Source organism: Dendropsophus ebraccatus, chromosome 3, assembly GCF_027789765.1.
Source record: "Dendropsophus ebraccatus isolate aDenEbr1 chromosome 3, aDenEbr1.pat, whole genome shotgun sequence".
Lineage (NCBI taxonomy): Eukaryota > Metazoa > Chordata > Amphibia > Anura > Hylidae > Dendropsophus > Dendropsophus ebraccatus.
This window is the reverse complement of record NC_091456.1, coordinates 24893041-24916119: the sequence shown is the minus strand read 5'-3', so window position 1 is coordinate 24916119 and position 23079 is coordinate 24893041. Positions and strand designations below refer to the sequence as shown.

Sequence of the window (23079 nt, the reverse complement as noted above, 5' to 3'; positions counted from 1 at the left end):
GCAGTGCTTACAGACAATCTGGGGTGGTTACGGGCAACGTGGGGTGGTTACGGGCAACCTGCAGTGCTTACTGACAATCTGGGGTGGTTACGGGCAACGTGGGGTGGTTACGGGCAATGTGGGGTGGTTACGGATAAACTGAAGTTCTTATAGGCAATCTGGGGTGGATACCTGTTATCTGGCATGGGCACCGCAATCTGGAGGGGGTCATTGGCAATTTGGGGTGGTCAGAGGCGCTGTGGCGTGGTCAGAGGCGACGTGTGGTGGTCAGAGGCGACGTGCGGTGGTCAGAGGCGACGTGCGGTGGTCAGAGGCGACGTGCGGTGGTCAGAGGCGACGTGCGGTGGTCAGAGGCGACGTGGCGTGGTCAGAGGCATCGTGGCGTGGTCAGAGGCAACACGCGGTGGTTACGTGCAATCTGGGGGGGGTTACATGTAATCTGGCGTGATTACGGGGAACCTGGGGGGTTATGTGCAACCTGGAAGGGTTACAGACAATCTGGGATTGTTACTGATAAACTGAAGTGCTTATAGGTAATCTGGGGTGGGTACATGTAATTTGGGGTGGTTACGGGCAATCGGGAGGGGGTCGCTGGCAATTTGTGGTGGTTACGGGCAACGTGCGGTGGTTACGGGCAACGTGCGGTGGTTATGGGCAACGTGCGGTGGTTACGGGTAATCTGGGGAGGGGTTAGGGGTGATTTGGGAGTAAACTGCAATTATTACTATAATAAAAAGTGTGTGTTTTATTTTTTTGTATGTTTGTCACTTTTTGTACTTTATACATTCATTTTCACTGTATTACTATGATTACTGTGATATTTTCTATCTCAGTAATCATAGTTCAGTGACAGAGAAATTTTCAGAGCTTGGCTGGTTGTGGAGCGCATGCGCACTTCATAACCAGCCAGGACGTCGAGGAGGAAGGAGCTCCGTAGATCCGGTGAGTATATGGGGAAGGGGGGGTGACTGGGGGACGGGGGTGACAGGGGGGGTGGGGGGCGACTGGGGGGGTGGGGGGACATCACTTTTTATCCCCTGTCACCAATCATTCAAGGGGATAAAAAGTGACGGGAGCACATGGCACAAGCGATCAGCGGTATATAGTATATACCGCTGATCGCTTGTACCGGGACCCCACAGGGGGGGTCCCTGATGACTGCCCCATGCTCTCCGCTACCTCCGGTGGCGGAGAGCATGGGGCTTTCATTCATTTTAACTTTTACATCGCTGTGAACCGACATTAGTCGATTCACAGCGATGGCGGCGGCCATCTTGGAAATGATGGCCGCCGGGGGAGGGGAGTTAGTTATTGGGGCACTAGGGGGGGCTGATCTGAGGTCTGGGGGACACTTATTTCATCTCCCCCCGCCGTAGATTCACGGCGGGGGGAGATGAAAGGCGGCGGCGGCACCGGTAATCTCCTTTACCGACGGTCGCCGCTATAACGTTAATAGCGGCGATCGTCGGTAAGGGGGGGGGGGGGCCGGGACGGACCCCACACACTGCCCCAACCCCTCAGCTACCTCCGGTAGCCGGGGGGATGGGGTGGGGGCCGTCCCGGCCCCGCAGCCTTATTCTCTGCCATCGCCGTAAAAAGCTGATGGCAGCAGAATAAGGACCATTAGTGACCGCCGTAGAAAGCTGTATTGGCGGTCACTAAGGGGTTGAGCAAGGGCTGCAAGGACATCGGTAATAATGTCCCTGCAGCCCTTGTTAAACGATAATCGGGCGGCGTTCGTTTACAGCTATTATCAGGCCTTCATCGGCCCGTGTAATAGGACCCTAAGTGATTTTTAACGGTTAAGGATTAACAACTGCAAACAAGATTGTTTATTGTTAGCCTGAAATCGTACACCACATTGCACAGAACGATAGTCGGTAGTTACGAAGATTGTTGCGATGATCGTTTACTCCATCTGATCCCAGCAAAAGAAGGAGCGATTTGGAATTAGGGTATGTACACACTGACTAAAATAGGCGGAATTCTGCCTGCCTCAGTGTGTCATTGCCTGTCTATGGGAGAGTGCGCTCCTCCGCTGCCGCGGCTCTCTGCTCCGCCGCGGAATTCTGCCTATTTTACCCAGAGTGAACATACCCTTAGGGTGATATTCCACGGGCTGACTAGGGCCCGATCAACGATGTAAACGAGCACCGATCAGCTAGATTGGCGCTCGTTTACTGGGCCTTTTCCACGGCCTGACAATAGTTTAGCAAGGCCTGCAGGGACATCGTTACCAAAGCCCTTGCAGCCTGTTCCCGACCTGTGATTGGCTGAGCGGTCTGTCAGTTCAGACAGGCCGCTCCAAAGCTGATGCTGCCGCGCGGGACCCAGGGAGGAGAAGACCAGCAGCCTGGTGAAGTAAAGTATGATATTTTCAAATCGTCTGTTGCCCACCGTGCACTGCTATTCCACGCAGGTGGCGACCGATGATTTTAGGTTTGAACCTAAATGAACGATCAGCCGATGACAACGATCATCGTCTGATAGTTCTCTCTATTCCACGGAGCAATATTCGATATAACGATTTTCCACACGATATAACGATTTTCCACACGATATAACGATTTTCGATTTAATAATATAACGATTTTCCACACGATAATCTTCCCGTGTAATAGGGCCTTTACAGAGGGATTATTCTATCAACTGGCCTCTTCTATAGAGTGGGCTTCAGCTCTGGCAATGTTAATGGAGCAATCTGTACCTTAAAGGGGTTGTCCAGGATAAGATGATATTTAGCTATGCTGCCGGGGAGGGATCACATGTCACTGAGGTGTACTTACCTGTCCCACTCCATCGCAGTTGCCGGGTTCTGGGTTGCCCGCTCTCTGACACTGTCAGCGTTTTTAAACATTTGGTGATGTGCCACACCAGATATGGAAGCTCAGCATAAAATCTATACTGTTCATTCTGAGCTTCCATTTTCGGACGGCTGGAACGGGCAGCCTGGAACACGGCAGCTGTGGTGAAGCAGGACAGGTAAGTTTATATCACTGGCATGTCCCCTGCAGCATAGCTAAATATTTTATCCCAGACAACTGGGGGGACACTGACAGATGTTTCTTAGGAGGGCACTTTAACTCCATTTCTGGAGGTGCTTTGGCAATGTTTATAATCATTATAGGGTACTATTCAGGGGCGGAACTACCGCCGTAGCAGCCGTAGCGGCTGCTACGGGGCCCCTAACATCAGGGGGCCCGTGGCCTTGGCCCCCCGAAGATGACCGCTTGCAACACCCGGCGGCCGAGCGGGCCTCCCGGGTGTTCAGTGTTCTGACTGACAGCGCGAGAAGCCATAGGCTTCCCGCCCTGTCAATCATTCTTGTGACCGCAAGCAAGCATTCTGCTTGCGATCACAAGAGTGTCCCACCCAATGAGCAGCTCTTTGGTGAAGTCCTGGCAGCGTCATCGCTGAGCACTCAGTGTGCGCCGCCGCGGCTGGGACTTCCGGTACTAAGAACACAAACCGGAAGTCCCAGCCGCCGCGGCGCACACTGAGCGCTCAGCGATGACGCTACCGGGACTTCACCAGAGGGCTGCTCATCGGGCGGAGGCAGAGAGAAGAGGAGACCGGCGACCGACGGGGGAGCGTGGGGTTAGGTGAGTTATGTGTTTGTTTTTTTAATCAGAGGGGCAACACTGCGGGCTATGTGGGGAAGGGGATGCACAACACTGCGGGCTATGTGGGGAAGGGGATGCACAACACTGCGGGCTATGTGGGGAAGGGGATGCACAACACTGCGGGCTATGTGGGGAAGGGGATGCACAATACTGGGGGCTATGTGGGGAAGGGGATGCACAATACTGGGGGCTATGTGGGGAAGGGGATGCACAATACTGGGGGCTATGTGGGGAAGGGGATGCACAATACTGGGGGCTAGGGATGCACAATACTGGGGGCTATGTGGGGAAGGGGATGCACAATACTGGGGGCTATGTGGGGAAGGGGATGCACAATACTGGGGGCTATGTGGGGAAGGGGATGCACAATAGTGGGGGCTATGTGGGGAAGGGGATGCACAATACTGGGGGCTATGTGGGGGAGGGGATGCACAATACTGGGGGCTATGTGGGGAAGGGGATGCACAATACTGGGGGCTATGTGGGGGAGGGGATGCACAATACTGGGGGCTATGTGGGGAAGGGGATGCACAATACTGGGGGCTATGTGGGGAAGGGGATGCACAATACTGGGGGCTATGTGGGGGAGGGGATGCACAATACTGGGGGCTATGTGGGGAAGGGGATGCACAATACTGGGGGCTATGTGGGGGAGGGGATGCACAATACTGGGGGCTATGTGGGGAAGGGGATGCACAATACTGGGGGCTATGTGGGGAAGGGGATGCACAATACTGGGGGCTATGTGGGGAAGGGGATGCACAATACTGGGGGCTATGTGGGGAAGGGGATGCACAATACTGGGGGCTAAGGATAGACAACACTGGGGGCTAAGGATGGACAACACTGGGGGCTACATGGGGGATGCACAATACTGGGGGCTATATGGGGGATGCACAATACTGGGGGCTATATGGGGGGATGCACAATACTGAGGGCTATATGGGGGATGCACAATACTGGGGGCTATATGGGGGGGATGCACAATACTGGGGGCTATATGGGGGATGGGAATGCACAACACTGGGGGCTACCTATATGGGGGATGGACAACACTGGGGGCTACCTATATGCGGGACGGGGATGGACAACACTGGGGGCTACCTATATGCGGGACCGGGATGGACAACACTGGTGGCTACTTTTATGGGGAATGTGGGCCATCTAAAAGGGGAACTACACAGAGGGGCCATTTATGAAGGGGACTAGGGGGCATCTATAAGGGGAACTACACTGGGGGGTTGACACTCTCCAGCTATTGCAAAACTACAGCTTTATTTTTGACTGTCCATACATGATGGGAGTTGTAGTTTTGCAGAAGCTGGAGAGCAGAGATTCCCTACCTCTGATATAGGTGATGCACAGAGGGTGTCATCTACTATAAATGGATTACACAGAGGGGGATCTCTACTATAGTAGATGCACATGGGGCCATCTATATGGAGGACTGAACAAGGGGCAATCTATAAGCTGTCTACACAGAGCCTAATTTGTCTGTCTGGCAGATTCTGTGGATTCGTGGCTCGGAGTTCTTATAATGGCCCAGGACAGATGGAGAAGAAAATGAAAAGGAAACAACTCTAATGAGAGAAGGCGTCCCCTGTGAGTCACTTAATATAACTGCAGTGTAATTTATATGGTGTATAGAACCTGTGTAGAGCTGGGTGTGTTGATGGCATAGTGGTTGGTCGAGGAGGGGGGGGCCCCAATCAAAAGTTTGCTGTGGGGCTCAGCCATTTCTAGTTACGCCCCTGGTACTATTATACAGGGTATAATACCATTACAGGGCACTTAGATGTGCTTAAAATTGGTAATTTCAAATTATTTCCACCATTTCTGTTTTTTCTTCGCTATTGCGTTCGTATCTACTGCGAATGACCGAACGCGTCTTATTCAATGCAAACGATTTGCGAACGAGCAACGATAAAAATAGGTCCAGGTCTTATAAAGCGATCAGCGATTTCTCGTTCAGTCGTAACTGCATTTCAACCGAACGATTATCGTTTAGATTCAAATGATTTAACGATAATCTGAACGATAATCGTCCAGTGGAATAGGGCCCTTAGTATCCGGCGCTCTATGCAGAAGTAAGGTGGGTTTGGCCCCCGGTCTCCTGTCTGACAGGTTCCCTGAAGCAGTTGTTGCACAAGGCGTGGTGTAAGGCACAAGTGGTGTAAGGAAGGAGTCTGCTGTATAAACCAAGGTGCCCCCCCCCACACACACTGCTGAATGACAGCTTTATCCCTATAGATGTGTATACAGAGAAAGCTGTCAATCAGTGGAGATAGGACAGACTAAGGGCCCTATTCCACAGTAACGATAATCGGCCGGATCGGCCCCATTTGCCCGATTATCATTCGGTGAAATAGAGAGAACGATCAGCCGGTGATCGTGTCATCGGCTGATCGTTCATTTAGGGCCAGACCTAAAATCATCGTTCCCCCACCGCGCATCGCTACGGTTGAATAGCAGTGTGCGGCGGCCGACCGACGATTTGACAAGCAGCAGCATCAGCATACATTACCTGTCCAGGCTTCTTCTCCGCGCTGTCTTCATCCCCGGTTCCCGCGCGCTCTATCTTCAGAATGGCCAGTCAGCTGACGGAGCGCTCAGCCAATCACAGGCCGGGACTGCCACAGCCTGTGATTGGCTGAGTGTGGCCTGTCAGCTGACCGGCCATTCCGAAGATAGAGCGCGCAGGACCCGGGGATTAAGACAGCGCGGAGAAGAAGCCTGGACAGGTAATTTATGATGCTGCAAGGACATTGGTAACGATGTCCTTGCAGCCCTCGCTCAACAATCATCGGGCCATGGAATAGGCCCAGTAAATGTCGTTGATCGGGCCCTCCTCGGCCCGTGGAATAGGACCCTAAGGGTCCTTTTACACAGAAAGATTATCTGACAGATTATCTACCAAAGATTTGAAGCCAAAGCCAGGAACAGACTATAAACAGAGATCAGATCTTAAAGAAAAATGTGGAATTTCTCCTCTTTTCAAATCCATTCTTGGTAGGGATGGTCCGAACCTGCCGAGGTTCAGGTTTGTATGAACCCGAACTCTCGGCAATGATTGCCGCTGTCTGCCCGCTCCGTGGAGAGGGTGGATACAGCGGGAGGACCGCCTGGAAAACTGGGATACAGCCATAGCCATAGGCTGTATCCCAGTTTTCCAGGTGGTCCTCCTGCTGTATCCACCCACTGCACGGAGCGGCCAGACATCGGGAATCTGATGCCGAGCGTTCGGGTTCATACAAACCTGAACCTCCGCAGGTTCGGACCAGCCTTAATTCCTGGCTTTGGCTTTAAATCTTTGGCAGATAATCTGTCAGATAATTTTCTGTGTAAACGGACTCTAAACTGTCTGTATCTCATTCTGCCCTCTGACAGGGCACCACAAACATGAGGACAGATTCCCTTCAAGTGCAAACATTTCCTGCATTGGTTATTATGGAGGGGCGATTAAATTAAAGGGATCAGGGAGAAATACCCTGCAGTCAGAAATACACAGAGTCAGTGAGTGTATACTGCATAGAGGTTCTTTGCAGTGAGGTATACACATATATCGCTCAGGTGAGGGTGTAATGTGAAGGGATATTCTGCAGTGATGTATACACAGGGTCAGTCAGAGGACTGTGTTTTAGGGAGGGATGCTCTGCAGTGATGTATACACAAGGTGCAGGTGAGTGGTGAGATGCTCTGCAGTGGTGCATACACAGGGCTCAGGTGAGTGGTGGGATGCTCTGTGGTTGTGTATACACAGGGGTCAGGTGAGTGGTGAGATGCTCAGCAGTGGTGTATACATATAGGTCAGGTGAGTGGTGGGATGCTCTACAGTGGTGTATACATAGGGGTCAGGTGAATGGTGGGATTCTCTGTATTAGTGTGTACACACATGGCCCATGTGAGTGGTGGGATGCTCTGCAGTGGTGTATACTCAGGGGCCAGGTGAGTGGTGGGATGCTCTGCAGTGGTGTATACACAGGGCCCAGGTGAGTGGTGGGATGCTCTACAGTGGTGTATACATAGGGGTCAGGTGAATGGTGGGATTCTCTGTATTAGTGTGTACACACATGGCCCATGTGAGTGGTGGGATGCTCTGCAGTGGTGTATACTCAGGGGCCAGGTGAGTGGTGGGATGCTCTGCAGTGGTGTATACACAGGGCCCAGGTGAGTGTTGGGATGCTCTACAGAGAAGGGATGTCTTGCAGTGGTGTATATATAGGGGTCAGGTGAGTGGTGGGATGCTCTGCAGTGGTGTATACACAGGGGTCAGGTGAGTAGGGGGATGCTCTGCAGTGGTGTATACACAGGGGCCAGGTGAGTGGTGGGATGCTCTGCAGTGGTGTACACACACAGGCCAGGTGAGTGGTGGGATGCTCTGCAGAGAAGGATGCCTTGCAGTAGTGTATATATAGGGGTCAGGTGAGATGCTCTGCAGTGGTGTATACACAGGATCCAGGTGAGTAGTGGGATGCTCTGCAGAGAAGGGATGCCTTGCAGTGGTGTATATATAGGGGTCAGGTGAGTGGTGGGATGTTCTGCAGTGGTGTGTATACAGGGTCAGCGTAAGTGGTGGGATGCTCTGCAGTGGTGTGTATACAGGGTCCACGTAAGTGGTGGGATGCTCTGCAGTGGTGTATACACTGAGGTCAGGTGAGTGGTGGGATGCTCTGCAGTGGTGTACACACAGGGGCCAGGTGAGTGGTGGGATGCTCTGCAGTGGTGTGTATACAGGGTCCATGTAAGTGGTGGGATGCTCTGCAGTGGTGTATACATATAGGTCAGGTGAGTGGTGGGATGCTCTGCAGTGGTGTATACACAGGGCCCAGGTGAGTGGTGGGATGCTCTACAGAGAAGGGATGTCTTGCAGTGGTGTATATATATGGGTCAGGTGAGTGGTGGGATGCTCTGCAGTGGTGTATACACGGGTCAGGTGAGTAGGGGGATGCTCTGCAGTGGTGTATACACAGGGGCCAGGTGAGTGGTGGGATGCTCTGCAGTGGTGTACACAAACAGGCCAGGTGAGTGGTGGGATGCTCTGCAGAGAAGGATGCCTCGCAGTAGTGTATATATAGGGGTCAGGTGAGAGGTGAGATGCTCTGCAGTGGTGTATACACAGAATCCAGGTGAGTAGTGGGATGCTCTGCAGAGAAGGGATGCCTTGCAGTGGTGTATATATAGGGGTCAGGTGAGTGGTGGGATGCTCTGCAGTGGTGTGTATACAGGGTCAGCGTAAGTGGTGGGATGCTCTGCAGTGGTGTATACACTGAGGTCAGGTGAGTGGTGGGATGCTCTGCAGTGGTGTACACACAGGGGCCAGGTGAGTGGTGGGATTCTCTGCATTGGTGTGTATACAGGGTCCATGTAAGTGGTGGGATGCTCTGCAGTGGTGTATACTTATAGGTCAGGTGAGTGGTGGGATGCTCTGCAGTGGTGTGTATACAGGGTCTACGTAAGTGGTGGGATGCTCTGCAGTGGTGTATACATATAGGTCAGGTGAGTGGTGGGATGCTCTGCAGAGAAGGGATGCCTTGCAGTGGTGTATATATAGGGGTCAGGTGAGTGGTGGGATGCTCTGCAGGTGCATGGAGAGGGCAGCCCCACCCCTGGCCCCCGTCTTCTGCCCTCTGTGTCGCCCCCCCCCCCCCCCCCAGGCCCCCGTCTTCTGCCCTCCATGTCGCCCCCCCCCCAGGCCCCCGTCCTGCACCTCTGTGTCGCCCCCTCCTGCCCCCCATTTTCTGCCCTCCATGTCTCCCCCCCTGCCCCCCATGTCGCCCCCCTTGCCCCCATCCTCCGCCCTGCACCTCTGTGTCGCCCCCCTGGCTGTGGCGGTCCCTCCCGGCTGGCAGGCGCCCCTCCCTCCTCGTGCTGGCAGCTCAGCCCCCCGCCCTCCCCTCACTCCTCCCCTGCTGCCTGGAGAGAACGGGGCAGCTCGGCAGCTCCCCTCCTGTATGACAGCCCCCTCCTCCTCCCGTGTCACAGGACAGCCTCCCCCTCCTCCCTATCACAGGACACAGCGAGCACCCCCCTGCTGGATGACAGGACGCTCCACCATGAAGGGTTAGCCATCCGCCCGGGAGACTAGCCCTGCTGCTGCTGCTGCTGGCACTGGAGCGGGCTCTGCACCTAGGTGAGCCATGCTGGAGGCCCCCCACAGCTGGAGGCTGCACTAGGTAAGGGGCTTCTGCACGTCCCCCCATCCCTCTTATTGTATTACACTGCGAGAAGATGTGCATGGCAGCCAAGGTGCAGGGTGCGGCTGTCACTGAGACGGAGGGCTGCCTGCCTGCCTGCCTGCACGGTGGCTGCTGCCTGCATGGTAGAGGACATTTCTGTCAGAGCTGTCACCCTAGGATGGGGGCAGGCTGCCATCACACTGCTGACCTTCGCCCTCCTGGAGATGCTGCCATCCCTTCCCCATCATCTTCCTCATTGGGGAGCAGTGTCCTCTGGCTGCAGCCCTGACTATGCTGGGACTACGTGCAGCAGAACCGTGCATCCAGCTTACTATATACCCATGTGCCAGCGCTGGTAACAGCTGTGATCTGTGCCCTGAGTCCCAGTGACTGGGCACTGATTTCCCTGCAGCCCTGGCTCTCTCCATGTAATGTCAGGCTGCAGCCCTGGCTCTCTCCATATAATGTCAGGCTGCTGCCCTGGCTCTCTCCATATAATGTCAGGCTGCAGCCCTGGCTCTCTCCATATAATGTCAGGCTGCAGCCCTGGCTCTCTCCATGTAATGTCAGGCTGCAGCCCTGGCTCTCTCCCTGTAATGTCAGGCTGCAGCCCTGGATCTCTCCATATAATGTCAGGCTGCAGCCCTGGCTCTCTCCATGTAATGTCAGGCTGCTGCCCTGGCTCTCTCCATGTAATGTCAGGCTGCAGCCCTGGCTCTCTCCATGTAATGTCAGGCTGCAGCCCTGGCTCTCTCCATGTAATGTCAGGCTGCAGCCCTGGCTCTCTCCCTGTAATGTCAGGCTGCAGCCCTGGCTCTCTCCATATAATGTCAGGCTGCAGCCCTGGCTCTCTCCATGTAATGTCAGGCTGCTGCCCTGGATCTCTCCATATAATGTCAGGCTGCAGCCCTGGCTCTCTCCATGTAATGTCAGGCTGCTGCCCTGGATCTCTCCATATAATGTCAGGCTGCAGCCCTGGCTCTCTCCATGTAATGTCAGGCTGCAGCTCTGGCTCTCTCCATATAATGTCAGGCTGCAGCTCTGGCTCTCTCCATATAATGTCAGGCTGCAGCCCTGGCTCTCTCCATGTAATGTCAGGCTGCAGCTCTGGCTCTCTCCATATAATGTCAGGCTGCAGCTCTGGCTCTCTCCATATAATGTCAGGCTGCAGCCCTGGCTCTCTCCATGTAATGTCAGGCTGCAGCTCTGGCTCTCTCCATGTAATGTCAGGCTGCAGCCCTGGCTCTCTCCATATAATGTCAGGCTGCAGCCCTGGCTCTCTCCATATAATGTCAGGCTGCAGCCCTGGCTCTCTCCATGTAATGTCAGGCTGCAGCCCTGGCTCTCTCCATGTAATGTCAGGCTGCAGCCCTGGCTCTCTCCATATAATGTCAGGCTGCAGCCCTGGCTCTCTCCATGTAATGTCAGGCTGCAGCCCTGGCTCTCTCCATGTAATGTCAGGCTGCAGCCCTGGCTCTCTCCATATAATGTCAGGCTGCAGCCCTGGCTCTCTCCATATAATGTCAGGCTGCAGCCCTGGCTCTCTCCATGTAATGTCAGGCTGCAGCCCTGGCTCTCTCCATGTAATGTCAGGCTGCAGCCCTGGATCTCTCCATATAATGTCAGGCTGCAGCCCTGGCTCTCTCCATATAATGTCAGGCTGCAGCCCTGGCTCTCTCCATGTAATGTCAGGCTGCAGCTCTGGCTCTCTCCATATAATGTCAGGCTGCAGCTCTGGCTCTCTCCATATAATGTCAGGCTGCAGCCCTGGCTCTCTCCATGTAATGTCAGGCTGCAGCTCTGGCTCTCTCCATGTAATGTCAGGCTGCAGCCCTGGCTCTCTCCATATAATGTCAGGCTGCAGCCCTGGCTCTCTCCATATAATGTCAGGCTGCAGCCCTGGCTCTCTCCATGTAATGTCAGGCTGCAGCCCTGGCTCTCTCCATGTAATGTCAGGCTGCAGCCCTGGCTCTCTCCATATAATGTCAGGCTGCAGCCCTGGCTCTCTCCATATAATGTCAGGCTGCAGCCCTGGCTCTCTCCATGTAATGTCAGGCTGCAGCCCTGGCTCTCTCCATGTAATGTCAGGCTGCAGCCCTGGATCTCTCCATATAATGTCAGGCTGCAGCCCTGGCTCTCTCCATATAATGTCAGGCTGCAGCCCTGGCTCTCTCCATGTAATGTCAGGCTGCAGCCCTGGCTCTCTCCATGTAATGTCAGGCTGCAGCCCTGGCTCTCTCCATGTAATGTCAGGCTGCAGCTTTGGCTCTCTCCATGTAATGTCAGGCTGCAGCCCTGGCTCTCTCCATGTAATGTCAGGCTGCAGCCCTGGCTCTCTCCATGTAATGTCAGGCTGCAGCCCTGGATCTCTCCATATAATGTCAGGCTGCAGCCCTGGCTCTCTCCATGTAATGTCAGGCTGCAGCTTTGGCTCTCTCCATGTAATGTCAGGCTGCAGCCCTGGCTCTCTCCATGTAATGTCAGGCTGCAGCCCTGGCTCTCTCCATGTAATGTCAGGCTGCAGCCCTGGCTCTCTCCATGTAATGTCAGGCTGCAGCCCTGGCTCTCTCCATGTAATGTCAGGCTGCAGCCCTGGCTCTCTCCATGTAATGTCAGGCTGCAGCTTTGGCTCTCTCCATGTAATGTCAGGCTGCAGCCCTGGCTCTCTCCATGTAATGTCAGGCTGCAGCCCTGGCTCTCTCCATATAATGTCAGGCTGCAGCCCTGGCTCTCTCCATGTAATGTCAGGCTGCAGCCCTGGCTCTCTCCATATAATGTCAGGCTGCAGCCCTGGATCTCTCCATATAATGTCAGGCTGCAGCCCTGGCTCTCTCCATGTAATGTCAGGCTGCAGCCCTGGCTCTCTTCATATAATGTCAGGCTGCAGCCCTGGCTCTCTTCATATAATGTCAGGCTGCAGCTCTGGCTCTCTCCCTGTAATGTCAGGCTGCAGCTCTGGCTCTCTCCATATAATGTCAGGCTGCAGCCCTGGCTCTCTCCATGTAATGTCAGGTTGCAGCCCTGGCTCTCTCCATATAATGTCAGGCTGCAGCACTGACTGCTTTGTTATGGAGGATTTGCAGGGGTAGAGCTGCATGGCTGCCTGCTATAGAAAATGTACTGTACCTTTAATAAACTGAGTGCCCATCACTCCTGGGGCAGAGGGCATAGGCTGCTGGGGCAGGAGGGAGATGCCAGCTGTAGTCAGATATCACCGCCTTGTATGTAGGATAGATCCCATGCATTGTGTGTGGTAGGCAATGTCATTTCCATCTTTTATCCTGTGAAAATTGCACGTGTCGACTTTAAAAACTGCAGCCTGTGTGGTGTGTATGGGCGCTAAAGGATCTGGGGCTTGTGCACGGCCAAGATTTCCTATAATCCTATCGAATGGATTTCCATTGTGGTGGAACAGCTTGAGTGTCACAGGTTGGGGGACGCTCCTGTAGAGAGTATGTGTAAAGTTACCATTGAGTCTGCACAATCTGGTTGGCTCTGACCCTATTCTCCGTATGTAAACAATAGGAGGCTGAGGCCTGACCTCACTATGCAGACCTTGGGTGACAACCACTAAGGGCAGCCATTGCAGTGACAATAGCATTGTTACCCTGACAACCTATAAATCTGCAGTGACTTATTCTATGACATTCAGGGCTTGGCTGACAACCCCCCATGCATGCTACAATATCTGTCTCCAGTGGTTGTCACCACCAGCTTTTGGATCTAGTATGAGACGCCATAATATAAAAAAACAGATCAGCCTTGCAGTAATAGCTGTTTTCTGTATGTTGTGCTCACACAGTGCATGTTACACCGTTATATACATATGAGGCGGGTATATATGTTACACTGTTATATACATATGAGGCGGGTATATATGTTACACTGTTATATACATATGAGGCGGGTATATATGTTACACCGTTATATACATATGAGGCGGGTATATATGTTACACCGTTATATACATATGAGGAGGGTATATCTGTTACACTGTTATATACATATGAGGCGGGTATATATGTTACACTGTTATATACATATGAGGAGGGTATATATGTTACACTGTTATATACATATGAGGAGGGTATATATGTTACACTGTTATATACATATGAGGCGGGTATATATGTTACACCGTTATATATATATGAGGAGGGTATATATGTTACACCGTTATATACATATGAGGAGGGTATATATGTTACACTGTTATATACATATGAGGAGGGTATATATGTTACACTGTTATATACATATGAGGCGGGTATATATGTTACACCGTTATATACATATAAGGAGGGTATATATGTTACACTGTAATATACATATGAGGCGGGTATATATGTTATGCTGTGTTTACACAAAACGATTATCGTGCGAATTTGTGCGATAACGATCGAATTCGAACGATAATCGTACGTGTAAACGCAGCGAACGATCAAACGACGAGCGAGAAATCGTTCATTTTGATCTTTGAACATGTTCTCAAATCGTCGTTGATCGTTCACAAAAAAGTCGCAGATCGTTCCATGTGAACAGTTGTACGCCGATTTAACCAATATGTGAGATAGGCTTAAGCGATCGTAAAACGATCGCAAAACAAATTTTCCGTACGATATATCGTACCATCTAAACGCTGATCGTTATGAAAAAAAATCGTTACTCCGACATCGTTAATCGTACGATCGGGCCAATTATCGTTTTGTGTAAACGCAGTATTACACCGTTATATACATATGAGGAGGGTATATATGTTACACCGTTATATACATATGAGGAGCGTATATATGTTACACCATTATATACATATGAGGAGGGTATATATGTTACACCGGTATATACATATTAGGCGGGTATATATGTTACACCATTATATACATATGAGGAGGGTATATATGTACACCGTTATATACATATGAGGAGGGTATATATGTTACACCGTTATATACATATTAGGCAGGTATATATGTTACACCATTATATACATATGAGGAGGGTATATATGTACACCGTTATATACATATGAGGAGGGTATATATGTACACCGTCTTATACATATGAGGCGGGTATATATGTTACACCGTTATATATATATAAGGAGGGTATATATGTTACACCGTTATATACATATGAGGAGGGTATATCTGTTACACCGTTATATACATATGAGGAGGGTATATATGTTACACTGTTATATACATATGAGGAGGGTATATATGTTACACTGTTATATACATATGAGGAGGGTATATATGTTACACCGTTATATACATATGAGGAGGGTATATATGTTACACTGTTATATACATATGAGGAGGGTATATATGTACACCGTTATATACATATGAGGCGGGTATATATGTTACACCGTTATATACATATGAGGCGGGTATATATGTTACACCGTTATATACATATGAGGCGGGTATATATGTTACACTGTTATATACATATAAGGAGGGTATATATGTTACACCGTTATATACATATGAGGAGGGTATATCTGTTACACCGTTATATACATATGAGGAGGGTATATCTGTTACACCGTTATATACATATGAGGAGGGTATATCTGTTACACCGTTATATACATATGAGGCGGGTATATATGTTACACCATTATATACATATGAGGAGGGTATATATGTACACCGTTATATACATATGAGGAGGGTATATCTGTTACACCGTTATATACATATGAGGAGGGTATATTTGTTACACCGTTATATACATATGAGGAGGGTATATATGTTAGACCGTTATATACATATGAGGAGGGCATATATGTTACACCGTTACATACATATGAGGAGGGCATATATGTTACACCGTTACATACATATGAGGCGGGTATATATGTTACACCGTTATATACATATGAGGAGGGCATATATGTTATACCATTACATACATATGAGGCGGGTATATATGCTACACCGTTATATACATATGAGGAGGGTATATATGTTACACCGTTATATACATATGAGGAGGGTAGGACTGTTCATGCATATATTGGGACCCTATTACACTGAGGGATTATCAGCTCAACAGGCAGCCAAGGTCCTGGGACATTTATGTTGGGCTCTGTACCCTTGTATACAAATCTGTCTTCACCTTTGCCAGTGGCACCTCATGTAAATGAGATAAGGAGGGAGGAATATAGATAGAATATTTTTTTCTAATTTCCCGTAGGCCAAGGATGTGTGTGCATATAGCTCAGTGTGCTATCATTGGCCTTTCATGATAAAGATGGTAACTTGGATATAATATATAGTATTAGGGTACATTCTCGTGTACCATATCGCAGTGGATTTCACATTGCGGGTTCTCGCAGTAAAATCCTCTACTATACTCATTTATATTAAAGTCTATGGCACTCCATTTTAGAATAAAGTGCCACAGCAGTGTATAAGAGACCATACTTACCTGTCCACACTCCCCTGGCACCCTCCTGCTTGCTTTTCCAGGTTCCCAACTCAGTTGATGACCCGTTTAGCCAATGACTGCACTGTCCTGCGAAAGCCAGTGATTGGCTGAGTGGGTTGTCACTGAATGGGGAACCTGAAAAAGCAAGCAGGGCTGGGGGAGCATGGACAGGTAAGTATGGTCTCTTTATTATTTTTATAGTCTCAGCAGCTAAATAGTTAAAGGGTTATTCCATCTTAAAACTAACTTGTCCACAAAGGATAGGGGACAAGAAAGAGATCGCAGGGGGTCTGACCCCCACCCCCCCAGCGATCTCCCTATCGGGCCACCGGCTTATTTGTTTTGAATAGAAACGCGGGTAGGGCATGTTACCTGCGGTTATTCATTCTGTATTCTAGAGCTGAGTGCTGTATTTTATAAAATGTTCAATAAAAAACACAAACCTATACTCACCTTGCTTCCCACTGCCCACGTTCTGACAGGGCCTAGTCCTGCTGTGCAGCAGTGCAGCAGTTGCCCACTCAGCCAGTCACTGGCCACAGCAATGTCCTGACACACCCAGTGATTGGCCGATGAGGAAAATCACTGTGCCAACACCAAGAAGCATTGCACAGAAGCTGGGGAGTGGGGAAGGTGTGTAGAATTATTTATTAAAAAAATACTTCCTGGAATGCCCCTTTAAGTTCTGTGAGGATATATTTACATTATAGGAAATTAAACCTGTATTTTTCAGTCTATGTTGGATTTTTGCCAGATTTCAGATGAGGATGTGCCAAAGATGCACCTTCAGGATTAGCTGTATTGTCATCAACTGGGCTAATCCTCATGTCTGTCACATGAATCCACTGCAAATAAATGACATGTCGGGTTTTTCCTTGTGAGGTGAGGGTCCCGAACGTAGAATCAGCACTGAACATTTATGATGTGTAAGCTCTGCATGTCTTACATGTAATACCTGATCAATATTCCAACCCACTCCAGAATACCAGAGGAAGGGCTCCAGATGGCTTCTTCTTAGAGACCATGGGATGGCTGTCATTTTGAATAAGGATTTATGCCTGAAATGTTCTCTTTTTATTTCCTTTATAGATAATCATAGATTTAAAGTAATCTGATGAAGGAGGTTTTTTTAATATGCGAAAAAATTTCATTCTGCTATTTTTTGTTGGTTTGATAAGACCAAACACATATGAGATAGTGTAAGCTACTAAGCTATTTCCAACAAGTTAATGAGAGAGTTCACGGCACTACTCCTATATGGTATAATGTGTGCAGCTTGATAGACTCGTATTGGGTTAATGGCCAACATGATGGCACGCACACGCGCTTCATCGGATGCACCCGATGAAGCGCGCATGCGCGAGAAATGGCCATCATGACTACGCTGTGAAGCGGTATGGCGACTGCTCTGGAAAGATATGATTTTTGGAGCTTTTAACTGCACCTTGGAATAAAGTAACTTTGCAACAGACGGGTGAGTGCCCTCAACTTTCTACTTACTGGATTGTGCTACTAAGCTATTTCAAACTTAAATTTTGTGATATACTAATGTATTCCGGGTGACGATGGCTAAAGGATACTCTTTTGGCCTATGGACATGTTTAGGGTGTTTGTTATAGGATTTTCCAGTATACACACTAAAGGGAAGAATTATTAAAGGAGAACTCTGGCAAAAATGTATATATTTTTTTAGATCAACTAGTACCCAAAAGTTATATAGATTTGTAAATTACTTCTATTTAAAAATCTCCAGTCTTCCAGTACTTATCAGCTGTGGTATGTCCTGCAGGAAGTGGTGTATTCTTTCCAGTCTGACACAGTGCTCTCTGCTGCCGCCTCTGTCTGTGACAGGAACTGCCCATAGAAAACCTTTTATGTTCTGGACAGGAGAGATTTTCTATGAGGATTTGCTACTGCTGTGGACAGTTCCTGACATGGACAGGGTTGGCAGACTAGAAAGAATACACGACTTCCTGCAGGGCATAAAGCAGCTGATAAGTACTGGAAGACTTGAGATTTTAATAGAAGTCATTTGCAAATCTGTATAACTTTCTCGTTCCAGTTGATTAAAAAAAAAAAAATTCACTAGAGTACCCCATTAAACTTTTGACGTGCTATGCCATAAGGGTACGGCATAGGCGCCTGCCACCAGACGACCCATGATGTACCTGTAATTTACCCTTCTGGTACCATGGCAGAAGTCTACACCTGCTTCCGAGGGATGGTCGACGCAGGTTTTGATAAAACTCCCCCTAAATGTAAATGGGCCCTAACACAGCGAGCTGCTTCCCATGTCCCCATTATAGTTACATCAGTACTTTGAACCAAGACAACCAGAATGTGTTTGTATCAGTGACAGAAATAGTGAGTGAATAATTGTAAGCTCACATTGCCTCCATCACTGTGACATCAAGTGTGCCATAACAAGGCCAGTGCCCTTATAGCAGTGAATGCCACAGTTCCCCATAATACTGAGAGCCATAGAACCAGCAATACAGTAACAGCCACAGTGCCCCCACAACATGGCCAGCCACAACGCTGCCATATTAGAGCCAAAGTGTCCTCATAATAGTTACAACCTGAGCTAAAAGCCATGTGTCCCCTAATATTGCTGGCCACAATGATCTCACTAGATCAATCATGCCACCATACTGCTACCATAACAGAAACAGTCATTTCGCCCAAAAACATAGCCCATCATAGTGTCCCCATTACAGACTTGGCCACAGTGCGATACATGTTGTATATTCCCATCTGCATCAGCCTATCCCCCATTAGCAGAAAATTACAGGAGGAGCAGGAGGAGATATAGTTTTTTGGGAAAAGTTTTGGAATAACCTGTCAGATTATGTCGGTGTAGAGAAGGGTAGGCTGTGATAGATATTTGCCGCTTGACCATTTTGTTCTTGGGAGCAATAAGCCGCCAGAGCTGTCTGGCTGCGGTTTACCCTAACCCTCCCCATAAAGAACGCATAAATGTTTGGATGTGTCATTTGTGAAGGATGGGAGAGATAACCGTCATGATAGTCTTTGCATAACCTCAGCACAAAGGGGGCCATACACTTGAGATATTGGACAAATTGGTCCATTTTTGGACAATCTTCATCTGTAAATTAAATGTGAAAGATTGGCCAACAGTAGACTTAGGGCCCTATTCCACCGGATGATTATCGTTCAGATTATCGTTAAATCGTTCGAATCTAAACGATAATGGTTTGATTGAAATGCAGTTAACGATTAACGACTGAACGAGAAATCGTTGATCGCTTTATAAAACCTGGACCTATTTTTATCGTTGCTCGTTCGCAATACGTTCGCAAATCGTTCGCATTGAATAACACATCGTTCGGTGGTTCGCAATAGATACGAACGCAATAGCGAAGAAATAGCGAAGAAAAAACTATCGCAAATATGATCATTACTAATAGCCCTATTTCACGAAACGATTATCGTTCATAGACTCGCTCAAACGACCACTCGTTAACGAGCATTTAACGATTTTTTAAGCGAACGATAATACATAATACGTGTGGGAACGTGAACGATTTTTGCGCTCGTTACATCGTTACATGGTCGTTTAAAACGTGGGGAAATGTAGGTAGACATTTCAAGAACGACTGAAAGATTTTTTATTCAATGAAAAGATTCAATGAAGATAGTGAACGACTCAACGACGATTTCGCTGTTGTCGTTTGTTCGTTTATAGCTATTCCACTGAACGAATATCGTTAACGAGCGGTCGTTTGAACGATTTTATGAACGATAATCGTTTGAAAAAGTTCCGTGGAATAGGGCCTTAACGATTATCGTTCCATGGAAATGAGTAAACGTTTTCAGGTCTTTCGCAATAGCGATCGTTTGAGATCATTAATCGTTAACGATTATGCGAACGATAATCGTAAGGTGGAATAAGGCCCTTAAGGCCCTATTCCATGGAATGATTATCAGCCGTATTCGGCGGATATCGGCTATTACGGCTGATAATCATCCCGTGGAATAGAAGGCAATGATCAGCTGACATCGTTTATGTCGACTGATCGTTGCAGTCGTTTGTCTTTCAAGCATGTTGAAAAACGAACAACTGTGATAGCAGTGATCTGCTGCCATTGCGCCGTCGAATAGGAGCGGCGGCAGCAGACCTCCACTATCCTCTATGGGCTGTCCAGACGATCTAGTGATCACCCGGGCAGCCTTTCCACAGCTCCCTGTGGCCTCTCCCGCACTCACCCGCTTGCCGCCGCCGTGTGTAATAGCGGTGGCAGCGAGAGGTGAACGAACAGTCGGCCCGTGGAATAGGGGCTTTATGTCTGCTGAAAATGTCATCTGTCATGTTCAATTTTTGGCATTTTTTTGGCCATAGATGATGTGTATGAAGTGTATGGTATGGTCAGCCAAATCCAGCCAATCGTTTGCCACTTTGTGCCAGCGTATAGATGTTTTGTTGCATACCCCAGTGATCTGGCACAATGCTGGTTGCACTGTTCCTACAGACCAGCTACCTGTTCTACCTGCTGAACATGGGACCCTTGCACATCCTGGTTCCATAGACTGTAAACTGTTCTGTGTCCTGTGAAAAGCTGTAATTACTTTTTACACAGCTCACTATGTAAACAACACTTGGCAAACATGACTGGTTTTGAGGAGTGGGATCGTTTTCAGAAAGTGTCGTTGGAGGTGTTGTTACCATAAGTTCTTTAACGCGGGCGGATTTTGTAATATACCTGCAAGATAAATCATCGTTTCTCAGACTGAGCAGCTGTGGACAAATCTATGAATTGCAGAAATTTGATTTTGGTGCAAACTTTTTCACAAATAGAGCAACAATTTAAAGGGGGACTCTGGCAAAAATCTTTCCTTCAAATCAACTGGTGTCAGAAGGTTATATAGATTTGTAATTTACTTCTATTTAAAAAATCTCCAGTCTTCCCATAATCAGCTGCTGTATGTCCTGCAGAAAGTGGTGTATTCTTTTCAGTCTGATACAGTGCTCTCTGCTGCCTCCTCTGTCCATGTCAGGAACTGTCCAGAGCAGGAGAAGTTCTTTATGGGGATTTACTACTGCTCTGGACAGATCCTGACATGGACAGAGGTGGCAGCAGAGAGCACTGTTTCAGACTGGAAAGAATACACTACTTTCTGCAGGACATACAGCAGCTGATAAGTACTGGAGATTTTTCATTAGAAGTAAATTCTAAGTAAGGGATTATCTGGCGCAAGCACATTTTTAACTTGTTGCTGCTGTAGAAGAAAACATAAACACTGTATGCTTACCTCTCTGCGCTCCCCAGTGTCTTATTGTGGCGTCCTCCGCTGACTGAAGCTGCCGCTTCTTTCAAGACAAGCTTATCTCAGGAGTGACAGCCCACTCAGCCAATCACTGGCCACGGTACTGTCAGTCAGCCACAGTCTCAGTTAGTGATTGTTTGAGCAGGCTCTCACTCCTGAGACAAGCTTGTCTAATAAATAGCGGCAGCTTCTGTCAGTGGGGGACACCACAACAGGACGCTGGGGAGAGGTAAGCATACAATGTTTGTTTTGATTTCTTATATGGCCGCTACATGTAAAAAATTTGTTGGTGCCAGATATTCCCTTTAAAAAAAGACTTACTAGCTTTCCCCACCCCTAAAAACGGTCATATGATTGGTTGGAAGCCAATTTACTTGCCATTAGTGGTTCACTTTGCTGCCAGGTGGAGCTTAAACAACTTATCCACAAAATTTTTTTCTAAGTTTTCTATAGGGATTCATAGAAAACCTGAGACAGAGTTCCTGTCTCGGCCAGAGATGGCAACAGAGAGCGCTGTGTCAGACTGAAAATAAAACCACATTTCCTGCAGGACATAAAGTAGCTGATAAATATGGGAAGACTTGCAATGTTTTAATAGAAGTAAATTACAAATCTACTGTATATAACTTTTTGATCAGTTGATTTAAAGGAAAAAGATTTTTGCTGGATAACCCCCTTTAATTTGTCCACAATTGAGGACATGTGAATGAGGCCTAAGGCTGTAACTGAAGCCTGTGCTGCCATAACTATAGGGTATTGGTGCCGGAGTTAGTACAGGAAGTACATTCATACAGGGTCACATGATGTTACATGACCACCCTCCTGCAGAATACTACTACACTAATCCGGGTCAGCATTAACCTTTATACTTAGTCATCTTCTGTACGCGATGCCACTTTGTAATATACTCAATGCTACAATCATACGACGATCGATATCTCATTCTCCCATAATAGTAAGTGGGTCACACTCCATCCTGTATAGAAAATAATAAGGATGTGATTTGCAAAGGTTTTCTGTATTTCTTAGTTTTCTTTCTGCGGCATTTACAACCTTCCTAGTAAGGGTTAAGGCTGGCTGCATGCTACAATACATTAGATAGAAACCTCATTTAGGCCCAGACATTATCTAATTTCCCCCGCCTTCCTCCCAGCCCGCACCACTGAAAATATTTTTGCCAAGAAGATATTTTGAAGATAGTGAAACCTGATGAACAGAAATACTTGAGTGACGCGAGCGGTTCTGATAATATCCTGACGCTGCATATTGACCGCTTTAGCTCTTATTCCTTTGATAGGCGACTGATGTCACAGCGTTTACCCCCAGACAGGACGCTGGGCTGACACAGCTCTGTGGACTTATCTGGCTTCCACGACATGGAGTGTCTGCATTGCTTCAGTTTCCACCGAGCACAACAAGCAGGATCCGACTGGGAAAATCCAAATGTTGTATTCTCACTATGTAGCAAAGTCAAGGAAACTTTCTCCTGCCAGTGCCAAGTTTATGCAGAAACAATTCACATGGGGCTTGTCCAAGACTTAAAGAGAACCTGCTAG

The 23079-nt window shown here is 48.5% G+C and overlaps 2 protein-coding genes across 5 annotated transcripts in view; one reads left to right on the top strand and one right to left on the bottom strand.

Annotated features, from left to right (window-relative positions):
* RSPH14 (radial spoke head 14 homolog) overlaps positions 1-23079 on the bottom strand; it is a 170385-nt gene that overhangs the window by 25778 nt on the left and 121528 nt on the right. The gene's annotated exons all lie outside the window — the stretch shown is intronic.
* The window catches only part of GNAZ (G protein subunit alpha z), a 117435-nt gene continuing 103902 nt past the window's right edge, over positions 9547-23079 (top strand). The window contains exon 1 of one of the 2 annotated variants that reach the window (XM_069961206.1): positions 9547-9753. The gene's annotated coding sequence lies outside the window, so the exon portion shown is untranslated. Of the gene's footprint in view, positions 9797-23079 lie in introns of both variants that reach the window. The other variant, XM_069961205.1, reaches the window with a different exon arrangement.